The sequence below is a fragment of the Dama dama genome, chromosome 29 (assembly GCF_033118175.1).
Source record: "Dama dama isolate Ldn47 chromosome 29, ASM3311817v1, whole genome shotgun sequence".
In the NCBI taxonomy this organism is placed as follows: domain Eukaryota; kingdom Metazoa; phylum Chordata; class Mammalia; order Artiodactyla; family Cervidae; genus Dama; species Dama dama.
The window spans coordinates 17786412-17807242 of record NC_083709.1 but is presented as its reverse complement, the minus strand read 5'-3'; the positions used below and the strand labels follow the sequence as shown (position 1 = coordinate 17807242).

Sequence of the window (20831 nt, the reverse complement as noted above, 5' to 3'; positions counted from 1 at the left end):
GTAGTTTTGGACAGGGGAGCCTGGCAGACTACAGTCCACGGGGTGACAGAGAGTTGGACACGACTTAGCAACGGAACAACAACAACTCCAGCAAATCCTTTCTTCTTTATGTCATTCTGTCCCCTCATCTGGCAAAGCCTGTGACATTTATGATAAAACAGACTTCAGGAATTCAAGAACAATGTATGTAAAAAGGGCAAAATATTTTGCCTTTTGTTTCTGTCGTAATTTCTAAACTAGTAAAGAGTCAAAAGTTCATTGTTGCTCATCTAAATCCTTAGGTTGGAGTAACCATTGTAGTGGGTGATAGAATAGAATATCATTTTAATTGTTCAAATCTAAGGATATTTTCTAACATTGCGAAGACCTAAAAAACAAATGAGTTCAATGTACTTTGTGTTCAGATGCTCTTGTTTTCCTTTCTGAGATTCTGCTTTAGCACTTGAGATGATCACAGGCAGCAATTATTTTCAGCAGCTTAAGATATAATTGACATCATAAAATTTACCCATTTAAAGTGTATAATTCTGTGTTTTTAGTATATTCACAGTCACTGCAATCTCATTTTAGAACATTTTCATCTGTCCAGAAGGGGACCCTAAACCCATTGTGGTAACTCCTCCTTGCCCCTTGCCTGCAGCTCCTGGGAACCATCTGTAGAACAGTTGCCTCTTGGACATCTCCTTTAAGTGGAATCATACAGCATGTCGTTTCTGATTGGCTGCTTTGACTTGTATGTAATGTTTCAAGCTTCATCCGTGGGGCAGCCTGTATCAGTGCTTCGTTGCTTTTTATGGCTGAATAAAATCCAGTTGTATCGATAACACTATATTTTGTTTGTCCATTTGGGTTATTTCTACTCTCCGACTGTTAACAGTGCCGCTAAAATTCGTGTGCAGGTTTTTGTGTGAGCTGTTTTTATTTCTGTTCAACATATACCTCGGAGTGGACTTGCTGGGTCCTGTAATGATTCTGTGTTTAACATTTTGAGGTGCTGAGTAGGGTTGCAAGTTAGCACTGTAATTTATCTTTTGTTTAGTATGAGACATTATCTGATAATCAGGACCTTGTTTAAGTCATCTTCATTTATTTATTTATTTATTTTTTAAGTCATTTTCATTTAAAGCTCTCCTGGGGTACTCGTTACTGACCCAGAGCTAACATCAGATCCAGCTAGAAGTTGCAGTGTTTGTTTTCATGACTGCACAGGAGTAATGTTATTTCCCACACCTGTTGAGATCACATGGACTTTTATTTTTTGCTTCCTCTTTGTTTCTGTATTGAAAAAATATTTATAGTGGTAACATGTTAAGCATAAAATATACCATTTTAACATTTAAGATTTTTATCACTGTGCTAAAATATGCATAGGGAAATGTATCATTTTAACCAGTGTGCAGTTTGGTGACATTAAGTACATTCACAATGTTGTATAATAATCATCACCATCCATCTCCAGAACTTCTTAATCTTCCCAGACAGAAATTCTGTGCCAATTCAATGCTTATTCCCCATTGCCTCCTTCCCAAGCCCCTTGTTCCCTCTGTCCCACCTTCTGTTGTCAGGATCTAATAACCTCCTACACGGGGGTCATACATTGGTCCTTTTGTGTCTGGCTTATTTCACTTAGCGTGGTTCATAGGTTCATTTATCTTGTAGCATGTATCAGAACTTTATTCCTTTTTAAAACTGGAAAATATTCTGTCATACAGATATATACAGCATTTTCTTTATCTGTTCATAGTTTGGTGGGCGTTTGGATTGTTTCCACTGTTTGGCTTTTGCGAATAAAACTGCTGTGAACTCTGTTATACAGATATCTTGTTGAGTCCCGTCTCTCACTTTGAGGTGTACAAATAGGTATGGAATTGCAGGATTATATGATAATTCTGTGTTTAACTTTTTGAGTTAAAACTGCCAGCTGTTTTCCTCAGCAGCTGATGAACAAGTGTTCCAGTTTCTGCACATCTTCCCCAACACATCTTACTTTGCTTGTTTTTTTCGTTACATTCATCCTGGTAGGTGTGACGGTATCTCACTGTGGTTTTGATTTACATTTCCCTAATGGCTGATGATACTGAGCATTCTTGTTGGCTATTCGTAGGTCTTTATGTCGTCTTTGGGGAAATAGCTATTCAAGTCCTTCACCTGTTTAATTGTCTTGCTTGTTTTCCTGGCAGTCATCACGGTTCTGTTATGCTGTTTTCAGTACTGTTATTGACTGAGTAGTAGTGTTAGTATTTTTCCTATCTAATATTAGATTAAATAAATAGATTAATAAATATTAATAATAAAAATAAATAATTAATTACATAAAATCTAAGATTTCAATAAGGTTTGGTGCCTTATAGCATAAGGCCACAGTTTTGGATTATTTTCCCCTCTGGGTAAATGCACTTCTGAAATAACCCAAGACAGTGGTAAATGTGATTTGATTTATTCTTTTACAGTTACACATTTACCGGCAAAACTGAAGTACAGTTAGAATGGTTCTTTTTTATCTAGTTGATGGATAGTATGCATTATAATCAGTTTGCAGGTATGGAAAGTTGGGATCATTTGGCAAAACATTAGATAGTGACTACTGCATGTGGCTTTTTAAGACCTTACTGTTCTCTTATGTAACATGAGACAGTATAACACAGAGTGTATTCAGGAGAAGACAAATTCTAGCATTATACATGACCAAATTTAGTGACCATTTGGACAAAAATTTGAGGCCCTTGGATGCAAGAATATATAGTGTTTTTGTGCTGTTCTTTGGCTACTTTTGTCCCTGTTCAGTTATGTTAATACTGGATTCGAACTCATTGTTAATTTTTTCAGGAGCGTAACCTAGGAGTTAACACATAACCTTTATTCTGAAGACTCATTTGGGGCAAAAATAGGAAACAGGTGCTAAGAGGTTACGGTTTGGGCTAAGTGAGCCCAAAGCCGCTGTGACCGTAGACAGCGTGCCATCTTTCCACCTGTACATCATTGCCCCTCATCTTGCTTGTCCAGGCTTCAACTCGAAACATAATTTGGTTCAGAGTCTCCACAAAACCTTAGGAATTAGTAAATCTGCGCTTCTCAGATTAAAAGAGTAGTTACCAAGGAAAGGGTTGGGTGACTTGCTGTTGACATTTTGCTTCAGGAGGTTTTCTTGGACTGAAAATGTGTCTTAACCCTTTTGACATCTTTCGTTCTTTGGTGACACATTATCTCCTTTGAACCCCTCATTGGAAAGGTAAACAAAACCGTAAGGACTTTGAAATGCTTCATAAATAAGTGATGGCAGTGTACTAGGAGCCACATCGCACATGTCCAGGTCTGATGTTCTTTCTGATATTTCATGTCTGGCAAGTGGATTTTGAGAAATAGTTGAGTGTGTGATTAGAGAAGAGCAGTGTAGTTGGAAACTAGTAGATAGAAACAAAGGGGGAATCCTAAGAACGAGAGACCTTGACTATTATGGCATAGATGTGTATATTTATTTACTATACTTGAGCCATTTATTCCTATGTTTTAATGCTTGGTTTATCTGAAAGGAACCAAACCATATACCTGTTAAAACAGTGACTTAAAACAGGACTCCTGAATTTTCATTTCATTATTTTTACTTTTCCTCTCAGACCTTTCATTTTCCCCACAGGAATCCATAGGGGAGAAGACTAGAATAACATAAATGTAGGAGCAGTAAAACCAAGGGGGAAAGGCTAAGCACAGCTCTGAGTAAGTGCTGGGAACAGAGCATGAACCCCAGGGGTGGAGAAAAGGCAAAAGTCTAGCGGGTGCCTAGAGTAATTGACCTCATTCCAGCATGGCTGCTATGAGACACAATTGCAGAGTTCCACGCTGTAAAGGATCAGAGGACTGTTGGCTCTGCTTGAGGCACTTTCAAACCTCACTCCAGTACCTGCATCGAAGCAGAGGCCTGTGGGATGATTGGCTTTCTGGCTGTGAATAGGCCAACTCAGTAGGGAAGCAAGTAGGAAGTAGTGCTGGCCTGGTCACACTCCTCCTTCCCTCTGTAGAGGGAAGAGTGTAAGGGTGGAGCGAAGATGCGAGGGACTCCTCCAGGCACTTCTTTTCACGTTACCATTCAGAAGCACCAAGGCTGTAACTTACCAGAAGCTGGGCTGAGGAAGGGTTGTCTTTTTGATGTCTGTTTGACCTTTTGTTCTGCATGCATTTGTCAGAGAGGATGGGGCCAGGAACAGCAGAGAAGATTTAGAAAGAAGTAAAACTTAAACTTTTCATTTAGTGCTTGCTGTGACTGGGTACCTTGGGCACGTCAGTGAACTCTGCCTCAGTTTCTCAGCTGTGAAATGAGTGACAGAGGTAAAATAAGTGAGTGAATGTATCTGAGGTGCTGAGGCAGTGCCTAGCATAGAGTAAGTACTACAGAAGTGGTGGTGGGAGTGTGAGACCCTGAAACCAGACAGACCATGCAGACAACAAAATGGATACATATTTTACCCTACCTAAATAAGTACTTCTACCAGATTCAGTGTGTATTTTGTCACTCAGTGTTCTTTTCTCTAGAGTTTCACCCTCAGATTTTATTACAGGGTTTAATTTTATCGTCGATGTCTGTCTCTAGCAAATGCAGAACATAGGTGTGTGACCAAGTGAAGACATGGTACTTGCAGATTTGGGTGGATTTTTTGAGCCCTTTTGAGAACACAGAAAATCTGACAGTGGAAACATCAAAAGACAAACTCTCTGATAAATTTTTCCTGCAACAGTGATTATTTATTAGAATTAAGTGCTTATGGAAATAGGCTTGGTAATACCTTGTCCTGGGTAATAAATGCTGTGCAGTGCTTATACTTCACATGCAACTGAATTTTTTAAAAAGTTTGAAAAAATGATAATTATTAGAACTGGACCCACACAGAGTATGATTTAATGTTTTCTAACAATTATTTGTTATTTGTTGGTTTGTGATCACCATAAATGGCCTGATTTTATTAGAAAATGATTTTAGTCTGTAATCACTTGGTTTTGGTATGATACGGTATTAGTAAAGGGTTCTATTTTCCTTGCTTTCATGAAAGGGGGAACAAATCGGGTAAAACAAACCATCTCTTTAAAGAACAGCTGTTTCCTTTTTCCTCGAAGTGATATTTCTGGTGGTCCATGGTCCAGAAAGCTTAGCTGGACTGAGAGTGGATCACTGACCAGTGCATGAAAATGTCTGTGAGGTCTCAAATGCTTGTCCTACATAGTTCGGCTAGGTCTTAGCCATTGGATGTGACATCTAAGTAAATGGATAATGGTTTGTGGTTCATTACAGAGTTCTTTTTCTAGATCCCAAATATCAGCCAGACAGACCATCTTAAAACTTTGAAGTTCAGTGCCGCACTGGGTTAATCAGTAGGCATTTTGTAATAAATAATGTCTTCAAAATTTTAGAAAGTCTAAGGTCACACTTTTATGTAAGCCCAAAACAAGCCAAAAAACGTTTATTTTTTGTAGTTTTTGGAGAACAAAGTATGTACTGTACTTTTTCACTGTCACAGTGTCAGTATCAAACCATTTTTAGATTCTAGTTTAGCTAGCCAACTTAAAATGAAATTTGAGGTAAAACATGATTGTAATAAAAAATTAAGATTTTTTCCTCTTCCACAATTGGTTAGGAGCACTCTAGGTTGTGACCTTGGTGAGTCTTCATTCACCATTTACAAAATTAAGGCCATAAAGATGCAGTGAATTCAGAGCTGGAGAAGGCAATGGCACCCCACTCCAGTTCTCTTGCCTGGAAAATCCCGTGGATGGAGGAACCTGGCGGGCTGTAGTCCATGGGGTCACGAAGAGTCGGACACGATTGAGCTGCTTCACTTTCACTTTTCACTTTCATGCATTGGAGAAGGAAATGGCAACCCACTCCAGTGTTCTTGCCTGGAGAATCCCAGGAACGGGGGAGCCTGGTGGACTGCCGTCTATGGGGTCGCACAGAGTTGGACACGACTGAAGTGACTTAGCAGCAGCAGCAGCAGAGTTCAGAGCATCTTTTGGACTAGGAAAAGACGTTTCTGGATTTACTATGTGGTAGCATATATATTCCTATTTAATACAGCCCATGTGCATTATCTGCTTTTCCCTCCTTCCCTCAACTTTTTATGCCCCTAACTCTTGGATTTGTTTCTCTGTTCATTCTTTTAAAACATTCTGAAGGCTTTCTTTTTTAGTTTCATTTTACAATTAGGAAGGTTCCTGTCTTGGAAAATTTAAAAGGAGCTTTAAAAAAACAAACAAAAAAAAAAACCTTGAGATTATCACTTATTTTTCTGGGCCACTATTTTTAAAATATATAAAATGTGATGGAGTTAGGCTATTTTCCAGATATGACATTCTGTGGAGTAGGGTGACATTGATCCTTCTGTTGATCTTCCTTCTGCTTTCTTTTTCTTTTATTCAGCTTCATATATTTGCCATGACCTGGATAACTAAGTATAGTTCCCTTTTACAGAGGCCTTTTATTCTTTAGTTTTCCTTCTTTGTTAGTTAAGTCAACCAAAATTTTGATCTGCAGGTACTTGCTGATATAGTTTAATAAATATTTTACCATTATATAAATATATTAGGTATTAAACTCTTAAAAGATTTTTGATAGCTTTTAAAGTGATTGACTAATCAGTTAGATTTATTAAGGGCTTAAAATGACCCCAACATTGTAAAGAACTGTGGGGGCCCCGAATGTGTTTACATTATAACTGGAAAAGTAAAAGCATCTGAGAGAACAGTCAAGTACTAAATCTTGCTCTCTTGAGTAAGTGCAATCTCAGTATAGAGGGAGATCTGTGCTGTGCATTATGGTAGTTGTTGGCGCTTACTGGCAGAAGAATCATGGCGTTCATCCTAACTGTGGGACTGGGTATTTTGGTTGTACTTCTCAAGGTTTTCTGATTTCAGGTGGGCAAATGGTTAGTGACATCCTAGGTTTGTTGGGACATCATGAACAAAGGCACTGACAGTAATTAGTCTGGGATGGGGGAGAGGAAGGTCCTGGCTAGCTTTGGGATATGGATTGAGTAGACTTCTTATAGACTGGAAGCTATATCCAGGTAGGTAGTGGTGGTGGAGAGTTAGCTTTATCCCAACCACAGGAGTTTAGATTAGAGGTGGGTAGACCTTTGAAAGTGTTTGTGTTTTATAATTAAGAAGGGACCTTTTTTCTTGTCGCCTGCAGTTGCTATTGCTTGCTGATTTGATGCTTAGAGCTGCTACAGTCATAACTCTGTGTGGGCTATGAGTTTCACTCCTCAAAGATACCTTGATTTCTTAAAGTTAGTTTCTCCTAGGCACTCTGCTGAGATCACGTCGTCTTGAGAGTTTTGATTCAATTGTATGTTTTAATGAGTCTTCTTTCCTTTGCTGTATTCAGATATTTTAGAAAATATTAAAAGTTGGTTAGAAAATATTAAAATTAGAAAATTAAAATTAATATTACAAATATTAAAAGTTCTTAAAGTTGAAAGGACCCTTGGAGATAGTCAGATCTATGTTCTCAAGTACATGAATCATACCTTTGGTATGGTTTTGAAGTGATCATTATGTTCTGCTGGAACGCATGAACCATTTTTTAAGACAACTCTTCCATTGGTAGATTCATTCTTTAGGTTAAAATCTGCCTTTCCCAGCTTTATCTGGAGCTAGATAAAGTCTAACCCCCTTTTATTACTCCAGCCCTTCAGATATTTGAGACCAGTTATAATGCCCTCTTCTAAACTTTATTTTTTCAGTCTAAATATTTTCCTTTGTCTTGCTTTGTATTTCAAGACTCCTCACCATTATCCCTGCTCATCTTTTGTAGTCTGTGTCTTAGTGAAGACCCAGAATTGAAACTAATATCCTTTCAAATAATTGATTATGATTTTTTATTTTTTTAAGCAGTAAGCAACAAAAGAGCTTCTCTGGTCGCTTAGTGGTTAAGAATCCACCTGCTGATGCAGAAGATGCAGGTTTGATCCCTGGGTTGAGAAGATCCCCTAGAGAAGGAAGTGGCAACCCACTCTAGTATTCTTGCCTGGAAAATCCTGTGGATGGAAGAATCCTGATAGGCTATAGTCCATGAGGTTGCAAAAGAGTCAGACACGACTTAATGACTAAACAACAAGCAGTAGAAAACCCCTTCTCAATAAGAGGGTTAAACAATAAAGAATTTACTGTTTTCAGTTGCGAGATGTACCTTTTCTTCATATCTGAACATTCCTGACACTGAGACACTTTACACATTTAGGTGGATAACTCGTCAGTGCAGTTGCCTGCATCTCCCTTCCTTGATGACTTATGAAATAAGGATGCTTTCTAGCATTGCTGTATATTTGATGAAACATGATATCTCAAATAGCAGGAGGTCTCATGGAAGTGTAGATTCACAATTGGTTATTTTTTCACCTTGATTATACCAAGGATCCAGTATGGCAGATAGACTTGGCTTATCCTCTCAGCTACAAGATGGCTGCAGCAGTTCTAAGCATCAGCTCTCCAGTCAGCAACGTCTAGAGGCAGGAAGAGAGAAGATCCCTTCTTTGTGTTCATTTTTAAGAATAAGCAAAATTTCCAGGAGTACTCTTTCTAGGTCAGAGTTGTCACATGCCCATTCCTACACCAATCACTGACAAGATTAGGGGGAATTTACCATTATTAGCTCAGTGGTTCTTAGTCAATGATTCTCAGACTGTGTGTACCAGAATAACCTGGAGAACTTGTTAAAACACAGATTGGTGGCCCTTACCTCTAGAGTTTTTGATTTACTACTTTGAATCGGGGACTGAGGATTTGCTTTCTTCACAAGTTGTGGGCGATGCCACTGCTACTGGAGATGGGCTCAGTCTTCCCTTAAAGTGCGTGGCCAAACGGATATCCAGACAAAGCAAGAGATGAGGTGTGTGGGGGCAGTGTGAGGTAAGCTGCTGTCCATTTCTATCATATAGACCAGCATTTCTCCTAGATGTTCTGACACACCAAAGTGTGGTTGTTACTGTAAGTTGTACAGAATTTATTATTAGTAGTAAGTTATATGCAGATGGCACCACCCTTATGGCACAAAATGAAGAAGCACTAAAGAGCCTCTTGATGAAAGTGATAGAGGAGAGTGAAGAAGTTGGCTTAAAGCTCAACATTCAGAAAACTAAGATCATGGCGTCTGGTCCCATCACTTCATGGCAAATAGATGGGGAAACAGTGGAAACAGTGGCAGACTTTATTTTTTGGGGCTCCAAAATCACTGTAGATGGTGAATGCAGCCATGAAATTAAAAGACACTTGCTCCTTGGAAGAAAAGTTATGACCAACCTAGACAGCATATTAAAAAGCAGAGACATTACTTTGCCAACAAAGGTCCGTCTAGTCAAAGCTATGGTTTTTCCAGTAGTCATGTATGGATGTGAGATTATAAAGAAAGCTGGGTACCAAAGAATTGATGCTTTTGAACTGTGATGTTGGAGAAAACTCTTGAGAGTCGCTTGGACTGCCAGAAGATCTAACCAGTACATCCTAAAGAAAATCAGTCCGGAATATCCTTTGAAAAGACTGATGCTGAAGCTGAAGCTCCAATACTTTGACCTGATTCTAAGAGCTGACTCAATTGAAAAGACCCTGATGCTGGGAAAGATTGAAGGTGGGAGGAGAAGGGGATGACAGAGGATGAGATGGCTGGATGGCATCACCAACTCAATGGGCACAAGTTTGAGTAAACTCCAGGAGCTGGTGGACAGGGAGGCCTGGCGTGCTGTGATGCATGGGGTTGCAAAGAGTCGGACACAACTGAGCGACTGAACTAATGACTTGAGAATGACTTTTGTAAATCATAGGAGTAGATCAAGTAGATTACAAGAACATGGTTGTTACTCTCTGACATGCTTTCTTGAGTGAGGAGAGAAAATGATTGCCGTTCAGTGAAGGCGCAGAGAATATACTCTTCCAGTGGTATATAGTGCCTATTAATAATAGCTGACAGTGGTAGTTCATAGTGTACTAATTACGTTAAAACATCAGACTCATTCATTAGATAGGGTCTGGTAACATCCACATTTCACGAGGCAGAAAACTGAGGCACAGAGAGGCTAAGGAATTTGCCTGGTGTCATGGAGTCAGGAAGTGGTAGAGCTGGGCTTCAAAACCCTGCAGTTTGGCCTCACAGCTCCTACTTTTAACTGTATGTTCTACTGTCATTTGGGGCTGAATATGTTGCAGGCCTTGAGAGGTTTCAGTTTATATTTTTGGCTTGTGTCAGTATGGTGGGGTTAATGTGGTGGGAATTCTTCTCTCCCTCCAGTCCCTCCCTCCTTCATCTCTGCCTGTTTGTAATGGATGCATTTGAACGTACATGTGGAACTTAGAGCATTGTGTTTGCAATGTCTGCTTACTTTTTGCAACCTATGCATTTTATAAACCTGCCTTCCATGTTGTTTTGCACCTACTGGGGAGAAAGAAAATTGTGTAGATAGGATCGAGCACAGAGACCTATGGTTAAACACTTAAGTTTTTGTTGTTGTTGAATATGATGGTATGGAGGTGGCATCTTCATAAGAGCAGTTCTGTCAGTCAGTCTTTATGGCAAATAATGAACTAAACACAAAGGTTTTTAGCTGCTCCAGAGTGGTTGGGAAAGCTAAAGAAGCTCTGACCAAGCTTCCAGGCACGACTTCCAAAAGCAGAGTGAAGAGCTGATCTGCCTCTTTTCTTGCCATGCCCTGCTTAGCACGTCAGGCTCTCGCCGCACTGATGACCCGGCCGTGTCCTCTCTCTCGCAGGCTGCTCCCTCTGCCTGATACACCCAACCCACCGCCTCTGACAGATGCTTCCCATCCTAGATCTCCTTCTAAAGTTTTCATTTTTTTTGATCCTTCCATCTTACTCTCCTCAGACAGCTGATGCTCCTGCTCCATGCTTCCCTGTTGTGGTACCTAGGTGTTTGTTATTGTTTGTTGGTCTGTTTGTCCCCACTCATTGCATGGTAGCACATTACAGTGCTTAAATGTAGGGAGTTGAATGGTTCAAATTTTAAAAATCACTAATTACACATTTGGAGTTTCATTACCAAGAAACAGATGCCAGTCACAAACTTCTAAGTTGTAATTTATAATTTTCTTAATTGTAATTGATAGATTTTTGCTTTGGTTTGAGTAAAATACCCTTTATGGCATGTCTAATGTAACTTAATGGAGATTGGACAACTGGTTTGTAAGCTAATGGTTCTTTGAAGTTTGGAAACTGAATCTGAGAAGTCTAGATGAAACTAGACTTTTAAAAATGAGCTTTTAAAATTTTTGAACAGTTCTGTATTTTCAGAAAAGTTGTAAAGACAGCATAGAGAGTTCCTCCACCGCTAAATCTTACATTACCATGGCGAAGCGAAGCAAAGTGAAGCGGCTCAGTCGTGTCCGACCCTTTGCGACCCCGTGGACTGCAGCCCACCAGGCTTCTCCGTCCATGGGATTTTCCAGGCAAGAGTACTGGAGTGGGTTGCCATTTCCTTCTCCAGGGGATCTTCCTGACCCAGGGATCAAACCCGGGTCTCCCGCATTGTAGGCAGACGCTTTATCCTCTGAGCCACCAGGGAAGCCCTACATTATCATGGTACGTTTGTCCAAACCAGGACGCCAATATTGATGCATTACTATTAGCTAAACTCCAAGTTCTTTGTTTGAATTTCACCAGTTTTCCTATTTGTATCTTCTCTCTGTTCCAGGATCCAGTCCAGGGAGCCAAACTGCATTTTGTTGTCACATCTCCTCGGTCTCCTTTGGGCTGTGACAGTTTCAGTATTTCTTTGTTTTCATGACCCTGACAGTTTTGGGGAGTACTGGTCAGGCATTTTGTAGAACGTTACTCAGTTTGGATTTCTCCAATGTTTTTTTCATGGTTATACTGAGGTCATGGATTTTGCCCTTCTTGATATATTGCTGTCAAGGGGCTCATGATGCCTCCATGACATCATGGGTGAGGTTAACCTTCATCACTGGGGTAAGGTGGTGTTTACCAGGTTTCTTCACTTTAAAGTTAGTCTTTTTCTCTTGCCTTTCTCTTCTTTGGAAGCAAGTCACTCAGTGGCCCACCCTCCAGGACTCTGAGCGCATGTGTGTGAGGGGTCTGAGCTCTACCTCCTGGAGGGGCGTTGGCAGCATGTTACTTAGAAGTCTACAAGCACGGTGTGTTCCTTCTCTCCCGCAAAGTAAATGTTTAGATTCATCGCTCTGCAGTCACTCTGCAGGCATATTGATGACAATTTAATAGACACTTAATGGGTCTCACAGGTACCGTGCTGATTTAGCGGGCATATTTTAAAATTCTTTGGAGTCACATGCCTCTTTGAGAAACTGATAATTGCTGTAGACTTTAGGGGCCTCACAGGTCTTTGACTTCATTTAAGATCGTCTCTGCCTTCCAGTAATTCAGTTCAACCAAGGAGACGGCAAGAAAATAAAATACATGTTGCCTGCTGTCAGGGAAGCTTGAGTTTAGTGTTATGAAGACATAGATAAAGGAGTAGTTTTGTTTTGGGTGAAACACTAGGGAAAGTTATGGAGAGGCGGTGCCATTTGAATTTGGCCTTGAAGAATGAGAAAGTTAAATCAACTAAAGGTTGGAAAAACATTCTAAGCAGAGGGAACACAAGGAATAAGACCTATTCTAAAAGGCATGGTGAAGATTTAGGTCTTGCCATGGTATTGCTGAAGTGGGAGGTGGGCTAGATATAAAATTGGAGTGGTAAGAGGTCTACCCAAGAGGATTGAGTAACTTTCTCAGTTTATAAGTTTTGAAATGTTTAAATGACTATGTGATGATTTTGCCCGCAAATTATTTTCATCCTTAGTTTCACAGCTCTGTAATTTACTACTTCACTTGCATGTATAGTTAAAGAGTGAGTAGGAGGTGAGGAGATGTTGACCACTTTCTCAAGACTTTTGGATATGAAGGGACTTGAGGCAGGAGAGAACTGGAAGAGATTGTGGGGTTCAGAGAAGTTTATTCAAGTTGGGGCAGACTTGCATGTATTTAAATAAAAGGAAGGACCCAGTAGAGAAGGAAAGAGGGTAATTGAAATAAACCTACTAAAAAGGTGGGAAGGTTGGTCCAATAATAATGAATTGATACTCTGCCTCAGGAAAGAATGAGGAAAAATCTAATATATAATGAATGACTCCTGTACATTGTATTTAGAATTATCAGACTTATGTAAGGCTTACAGTTGGCTTATGGGTAAATTGGGCTGTGGCCTGACCTTCAGCCTTACTGCTACTGTATTCATTGTGCATATTTAATTCCTTTTATAAATATGTTTAAGGTCTTTGCTAAGTTCTGGTGATAGGAGAATGTATCAGAGTTCATGCTTTTGATGAACTGAGTTGAGGTCGTTAAGGATACAGGATAGGTATATGAAAGGATCAAAAATAAATATAAAGGGAGAATTTTAACAGTTTGTTCTCATGCCTGTGGCTGCAGGCTTAGGCCAGAGCAGGCACTCTTCATTTCTTTTCAGGGTATGGGGAAAACGAAGTTAGGGTCTGTGGTAATTTACCCTGTTCTAGTTTCTCGTTTAGAAGTGAATTCAGATGGTTGCACACTTAGTAATCCTTACTGGGCATTTTTCTTTTATTCTTAGATAATTTTAACTGTAAACTGTGAAGAGGGTTAATTTTTATGGTGACCTCTTTTCTTTCTTTTAAGTTAGGCCACAATGTTAATCGCTAATTTCTTATCTGATAGATACTCGTAATAAAAGAATCACCCTCTCATGAGGAAAATTATTCCTAAATAAAGCTTTAAAATTTAGCACATGTTTGAACATAGACTTGACCCTGTGCTTGAAAAAAGGAGGTTTTTGGTCATTGTTATAATGCCCTTTGGGCATGGTATTAAGTGACTTTAGAAATTGAAATGAAACTTCATTAGGCAGCCATTACTCTTGCATTAATATTCTTTCTGCTCTGAATCCTTACTGAGAAAACATACACTCTTTAGATATATATATATATATATATTTTATATGTATGTTTAATCTATATATTTAATATATATAAATATACAAACCTTGTATACTGGTTTTATTGTTGAAAACCCATGTAGTATTTTAATGACAAATAAAGGTGTGAGGAGTGTTTGAAGAGAAATTTTAATAAGGTTATATCATTTGTACTAATAATTGACTGAAGACTGTAAGGTCAGTAGATTTTGTGCTTCTAGACTCGTTCAATCAGCAAGCATGTGCAAGAGCATCATGTATATAGCAGAGGATAAGAAAGTCATGGTTTCTGTGTCAAGCTTCCAGTCTAGTGGAAACAAATTGAACAAGAGTAGTTGATGCTGTTATTTGATGTGGGTATATGTAGGTGCTTATTACCTCATTTGCACCAGCAGAGACCTCTTTAGTATTCTGAAATCTGCAGCAGAGAGATGAGGAGCATCTGATAGAAGAGTGGGGGAAGGATGTATGAGGCGGTGGGCACAGTTATGAGGAAGGGAGTGTGCCTGTGGAGAGTGGGGTCCTGCACAAGCAGACCCAGAAGGTGAAGTGTATGTAAGCAGGAGGAGTGCAGGATGTGGTGACTAGCCCACCGGTGAGGGTCTTGTAAGTAAGGCTTCTGACTGTATCCTAAAGGGTCCAGAAAGCCACCGTGGGCAAAGATCAGATTCTCTTTTTAAATATTGGGGAGGTCACTCTGGAGTAGAGCGGAGGGGAACAGAGGTTGATGAGAGGTTTGAGCAAATATGGCGAGGCCAGTTAGCCATGTGTGATCACAGTCTGCAGTAGGTGATGATGGATGCTTTATGAGAATTCAGTAATAAAACTATTTTGAGAGATCTGAAATAGGTGAAAAGCTGGATACTTGTATAAAACAAATAGCACGTGCCTCTTTTAAGTGGAAAGCTTTGTATAGTGTATATAGTTCTTGAATCTCATTTAAGGATCCTGAATTACACTGAGGATCTGTATCCTAAAGACGGTACAAGGCTATTATGAAAACTAATCATTTTTCCCCACTCTGGGGAGGGGATGTCCCTTGTTTGTTTTAATTTTTAATCAAACTTTAATATTCAAATTATAAAGTCTTTTGGCCTTACTGATTTGAAAACAGACTTTCTTTTCAGTTTGAAACATACCTGACCTCCTCTCTGGATTATTTGACCCTTAATTAACTCCTAAGGCACAGAATTCAATCTGCCCAAATGTTAAACAGTGCCATTTAAATTTGGAAGCCCAAAGCAAAACAGGCTGAGGTGACCACATCCAAGCCAAGCAGACTTGTTCTGAGTAACAAAATAGGCTTGTTAAATGAGCGCAATTCCAGGGAATATGTCATATGAAGACAGGAGAAGCAGGTACCAGTGGTTGGGGGACTCAGGATGAAACCATGGGCCTGGCCAGAAGTTTCTTAATTGTTTTCCTCTTTTATGCAACTCAGATAAATATGAACTTTTTACCTGTGTGAAAATTTTATATGAATGGTTCCATATACAATCATACAGATTCCTTGGTGTGTGACTTCTTTAGCTCAGCGTTGTTTTTGAGATTCAGCTCTGTTGTTGGGTATAGTTGCAGATTGCTCTTTTGCCTTGCTGTATAGTGTTCCATTGTCTGAATATATAATTTGCTTATTTGTACTAATATTCATGGGCATTTGGATTGTCTTGGTTTTTGGATATTAGGAATAATGATACTATGAACATGTTTGCCCCTTGTCTTTTTTTTTTTTTTTTTTTTTTTTGCCCCTTGTCTTTTGATGCACACATCTCTATTGGGTATGTCTCTAAGAGTAAATTTCTTTGTTGGTTTTAATACTTTGTGTTTATTTTAGCTTTCTGTCATGTTATTTCTATTATTTTTTATTTGGTTTTTTATTTTGTTTTTTCTTTCTGCACATTGTCTTATGATCAGTTTTAGTAGATACTGACAAACATTTTTATAAAATGATGGTTTCTCTTTATAATTTGTACTCCTAGTAGCATTTTACTTTATATCCTTGTTAACTCTTAGTATTGTTTATTTTAGTCTATTGGGTATATAAAACTCCATTCAGTGTTAGTATACTTTTATGTTTAATTTTATAGCTGATACTTTTCTTATTTCAGAATTTTCTGGTCAGTCTTACCTTTCAGTCAAGGTGAACTTTAGGATCATTTTGCAGTTTACAAAGTATGTTGGAATTTTTATTTAGAATGTTACTGATTTATAAGTTACTTTGAAGTGAATTGGCAGCTTGCCATATTGAGTCTTCCAATTCAAAACCAGACACTTCCCAGTTAATTTGAGGCTTCTTTTATGTTCTCCAGTTGAGTGATATGGATTCTTTATACAGATCATGCACATTTCTTACTAAGTGGATACCTCATTGTTATGAGTTTTTAAAAGTCTGAATATGATATTTTTAAATTTTCTAATTGGAATACAAACCTTGATAAGGTATATTATTTCTTTAATGTTTAGCTGTATTTTTTCTATTGATATTATTTTATTTGGATATTCCTCAGTTTTAGTAAGTTAAATTAACATGCCTTTTCATGTGTGGTACGTGTATTTGTGTGTTTTATTATTGTCCTTTTTTAAAGGAATTGGGAATTTTTCTTTCATCTGTTCATAGGGACACTTTAAATAGCCTTAGAACACCCTATTCCTTGACTGTGTAACAAATCATGCATGAAATACCTGGATTTGATACTTGGAATGTAGCTTTCTTTGTTCCATGCAAGATATTAGCCATTTATGGTTGTTATTCTTTGAATCGGTTTTGCTGACTCTTTATTCATTGCACCTTATTCTCATAATCAGCATTGAGTTAAGAAATTAGTCACCTATAATTTTTTTCACTTTTCTTCTTCTCATTTTTAGTTATGTGTATTTATTTATGACCTCTCCTTAACTTTTGAGTAGGCTGATTAGTGACTTATAGGTTATATTGAATTTTATTGCTAAGACACAGCCCTTTTTTGTGTGTGTGGATTTCAATTGATGGCATTCATAATGCCTCTTCTCTGGTTTCCTAAATTCATGTTTTGTTTTGTTTTTCTGACTTTTTCATTTGTATACTTAATTTATTTCATTCTTTTTTTTTTTCCCATTTATTTTTATTAGTTGGAGGCTAATTACTTTACAGTATTGTAGTGGTTTTTGCCATACATTGACATGAATCAGCCATGGATTTACATGTGTTCCCCATCCCGATCCCCCCTCCCGCCTCCCTCTCCATCCCATCCCTCTGGGTCTTCCCAGTGCACCAGGCCCAAGCACTTGTCTCATGCATCCAACCTGGGCTGGTGATCTGTTTCACCCTTGATGGTATACTTGTTTCAATGCTGTTCTCTCAGAACATCCCACCCTCGCCTTCTCCCACAGAGTCTAAAAGTCTGTTCTGTACATCTGTGTCTCTTTTTCTGTCTTGCATATAGGGTTATCATTACCATCTTTTTAAATTCCATATATATGTGTTAGTATACTGTATTGGTGTTTATCTTTCTGGCTTACTTCACTCTGTATAATGGGCTTCAGTTTCATCCATCTCATCAGAACTGATTCAAATGAATTCTTTTTAATGGCTGAGTAATATTCCATAGTGTATACGTACCACAGCTTTCTTATCCGTTCGTCTGCTGATGGGCATCTAGGTTGCTTCCATGTCCTGGCTATTATAAACAGTGCTGCGATGAACATTGGGGTACACGTGTCTCTTTCAGATCTGGTTTCCTCGGTGTGTATGCCCAGGAGTGGGATTGCTGGGTCATATGACAGGTCTATTTCCGGTTTTTTAAGGAATCTCCACACTGTTCTCCATAGTGGCTGTACTAGTTTGCATTCCCACCAACAGTGTAAGAGGGTTCCCTTTTCTCCACACCCTCTCCAGCATTTATTGCTTGTAGACTTTTGGATAGCAGCCATCCTGACTGGCATGTAATGGTACCTCATTGTGGTTTTGATTTGCATTTCTCTGATAATGAATGATGTTGAGCATCTTTTCATGTGTTTGTTAGCCATCTGTATGTCTTCTTTGGAGAAATGTCTGGAAAAATGACCAGTTTTCCCAGCACCACTTGTTAAAGAGGTTGTCTTTTTTCCATTGTATATTCTTGCCTCTTTTGTCAAAGATAAGGTGTCCGTAGGTATGTGGATATATCTCTGGGCTTTCTATTCTGTTCCACTGATCTATATTCCTGTCTTTGTGCCAGTACCATACTGTCTTGATGATTGTGGCTTTGTAGTAGAGCCTGAAGTCAGGCAGGTTGATTCCTCCAGTTCCATTCTTCTTTCTCAAGATTGCTTTGGCTATTTGAGGTTTTTTGTATTTCCATATAAATTGTGAAATTATTTGTTCTAGTTCTGTGAAGAATACCGTTGGTAGCTTGATAGGGATTGCGTTGAATCTATAGATTGCTTTGGGTAGTATACTCATTTTCACAATATTGATTCTTCCAATCCATGAACACGGTATGTTTCTCCATCTATTTGTGTCCTCTTTGATTTCTTTCATCAGTGTTTTATAGTTTTCTATGTTTAGGTCTTTTGTTTCTTTAGGTAGATATACTCCTAAAAATATGGAACGCTTCATGAATTTGCGTGTCATCCTTGCGCAGGGGCCATGCTAATCTTCTCTGTATCGTTCCAATTTTAGTATATGTGCTGCTGAAGTGAGCACTCATTTTATTTCATTCTTATTCAGTAACATAGACATTTAAACTGTGAACTTTCTCATATTAAAGATTTGGTAGTGACCTGTAGATTCTGACATGGTTTTAAGTTTAATTATAATTTTTGAGATAATCTATAATTATGTATTTGATTTCCCCTTTGGTCTAATATTTATTTTTGAGAGAGTATTTTAAATTCTGGTAGGTTAGTGGATTTTTGGTTGGCTTCGCTGTTGTCATAAATCTCCAGTTTTATTTTATCATGATTAGAGTGTTTGAGCTATTTCTTCTTTTTGTAATTTGTTAAGATGTTCTCTACTGGTCTAATATTTCACTCTTTGTGTAGTGTTGTGACTCCTTGAATAGAAGAACAGTTCTCTTTTTATGATGTAGAGTTAGATGTGAGTGCATAGATATGAGTATGCGCCTGTGTGTCTCAGCTTAATATTTTTCTATATTCTTAACTTTTTACTTACTCCATCTGTCATGGCCTGAAATAAGTTTATTAGTAACTTTTATTGATGGATGATTTTATGTCTGTTTTTCCTTTGTGGTATTAAATATGTAATATGCACATATTTAGATGTTTAAGTTTCATTGAAATATAATTGGCTTACAGAACACTATGCACATTTGAAGCATATAATTTGGTATGTTTTGGAATGTTTATCACCCTTGAGAGTCAAAATTAAGATAATTAACATATATATCACTGTTCAAAGTTTCCTTGTGCACCTTTATAACTCTTTATTATCCCTTCCCTAGGCAGCTATTCATCTGCTTTTTCACTATAGATTGGTTTACCTTTTCTAGAATTTTATGCTAATGAAATTATATACTATGTCCTCTTTTTTTTTTTTCCTTAACTCATCATAATTATTTTTAGACTCAACCATGCTGGTGGACGTATTAATAGTTCATTCCTTTTTTTGGCTGGAATTATTCCATTGTAGAGACACTAGTTTGTCTATCCATTCATCTGTCAATGTATACTTGGGTTGTTTCCAGTTTGGAGCTATTACAAATAAATATGCCATGAACATTTGTGTACAAATCTTTGAGCTTTTTCTTTAGGTGGTAAGTACCTAGTTGTGGAATGGCTAGATCAAATGGGAGGTATATGTTTAAGGTTTTAAGACATTGTTACTGTTTTCCAAAGTGGTTTTACCATTTGGTATTTCCATGAGCTGTGTGAGAGTTATTTACTGTTGCTTCAGGTCCTTGCTGAGTCAGTTTGCTAGGGCTACCATAACCAAACACCATAGACTGAGGGGCTTAAACAACAGAAATGAATTTCCTTGTGATTCCTGAGGGTGGAAGTCCAAGATGGAGGTGTTAGCAGAGTTGCTTTCTCCTGAGGCCACTTTCCTTGTTTTGTAAGTGATTGCTGCTCTGTTGTTGCCTGTCACACAATCTTTTCTTTATAGTCTTGTTTTGTGTCTAAATTTCCTCTTCTTAAAGATAAGTAAATAAATAAATAAATAAATTTCCTCTTCTTGTAGGGTCAGATTGGATTAGGGCTCCGCTCTAACTTTGTTTTAGTTTAATCATCTCTTTATAAAGATCCACATATTCTGAGGTACTGGGGGTTAGGGCTTCAGCCCATGAAGTTTGGGGCACACAGTTCAGACCAACACTTGTTCAGTGGAATCAGTTGTGATTTTAGCCTTTGTGTGGATCACAACAAACTGGAAAATTCTTCAATAGATGGAAATACCAGACCACCTGACCTGCCTCCTGAGAAATCTGTATGCAGGTCAAGAAGCAACAGTTAGAACCAGACATGGAATAACAGACTGGTTCCAAATTGGGAAGGGAGTACATCAAGGCTGTATATTGTCACCTTGCTTATTTAACTTCTATGCAGAGTACATCATGCAGAATGCTGGGCTGGAGGAAGCACAAGCTGGAATCAAGACTGCAGGGAAAAATATCAGTGTCCTCAGGTATGCAGATACCACCACCCTAATGGCAAAAAGCAAAGAGGAACTAAAGAGCTTCTTGATGGAAGTGAACGAGGAGAGTTAAAAAGTTGGCTTAAAACTCAGCATTCAGCAAACTAAGATCATGGCATCTGGTCCTATCACTTCATGACAAATAGATGGGGAAACAATGGAAACAGTGAGAGACTTTATTTTCTTGAGCTCCAAAATCACTGCAGATGGTGATTGCAGCCATTAAATTAAAAGACACTTGCTCCTTGGAAGAAAAGTTATGAC

At 38.4% G+C, this 20831-nt stretch overlaps 1 protein-coding gene and 1 non-coding gene across 3 annotated transcripts in view; one reads left to right on the top strand and one right to left on the bottom strand.

Moving 5' to 3' along the window:
• XKR6 (XK related 6) overlaps positions 1–20831 on the top strand; it is a 254902-nt gene that overhangs the window by 27304 nt on the left and 206767 nt on the right. The gene's annotated exons all lie outside the window — the stretch shown is intronic.
• On the bottom strand, positions 18514–18620 carry LOC133049031 (U6 spliceosomal RNA). Its single transcript, XR_009691190.1, has one exon. It is a non-coding gene; the product is annotated as a U6 spliceosomal RNA (small nuclear RNA).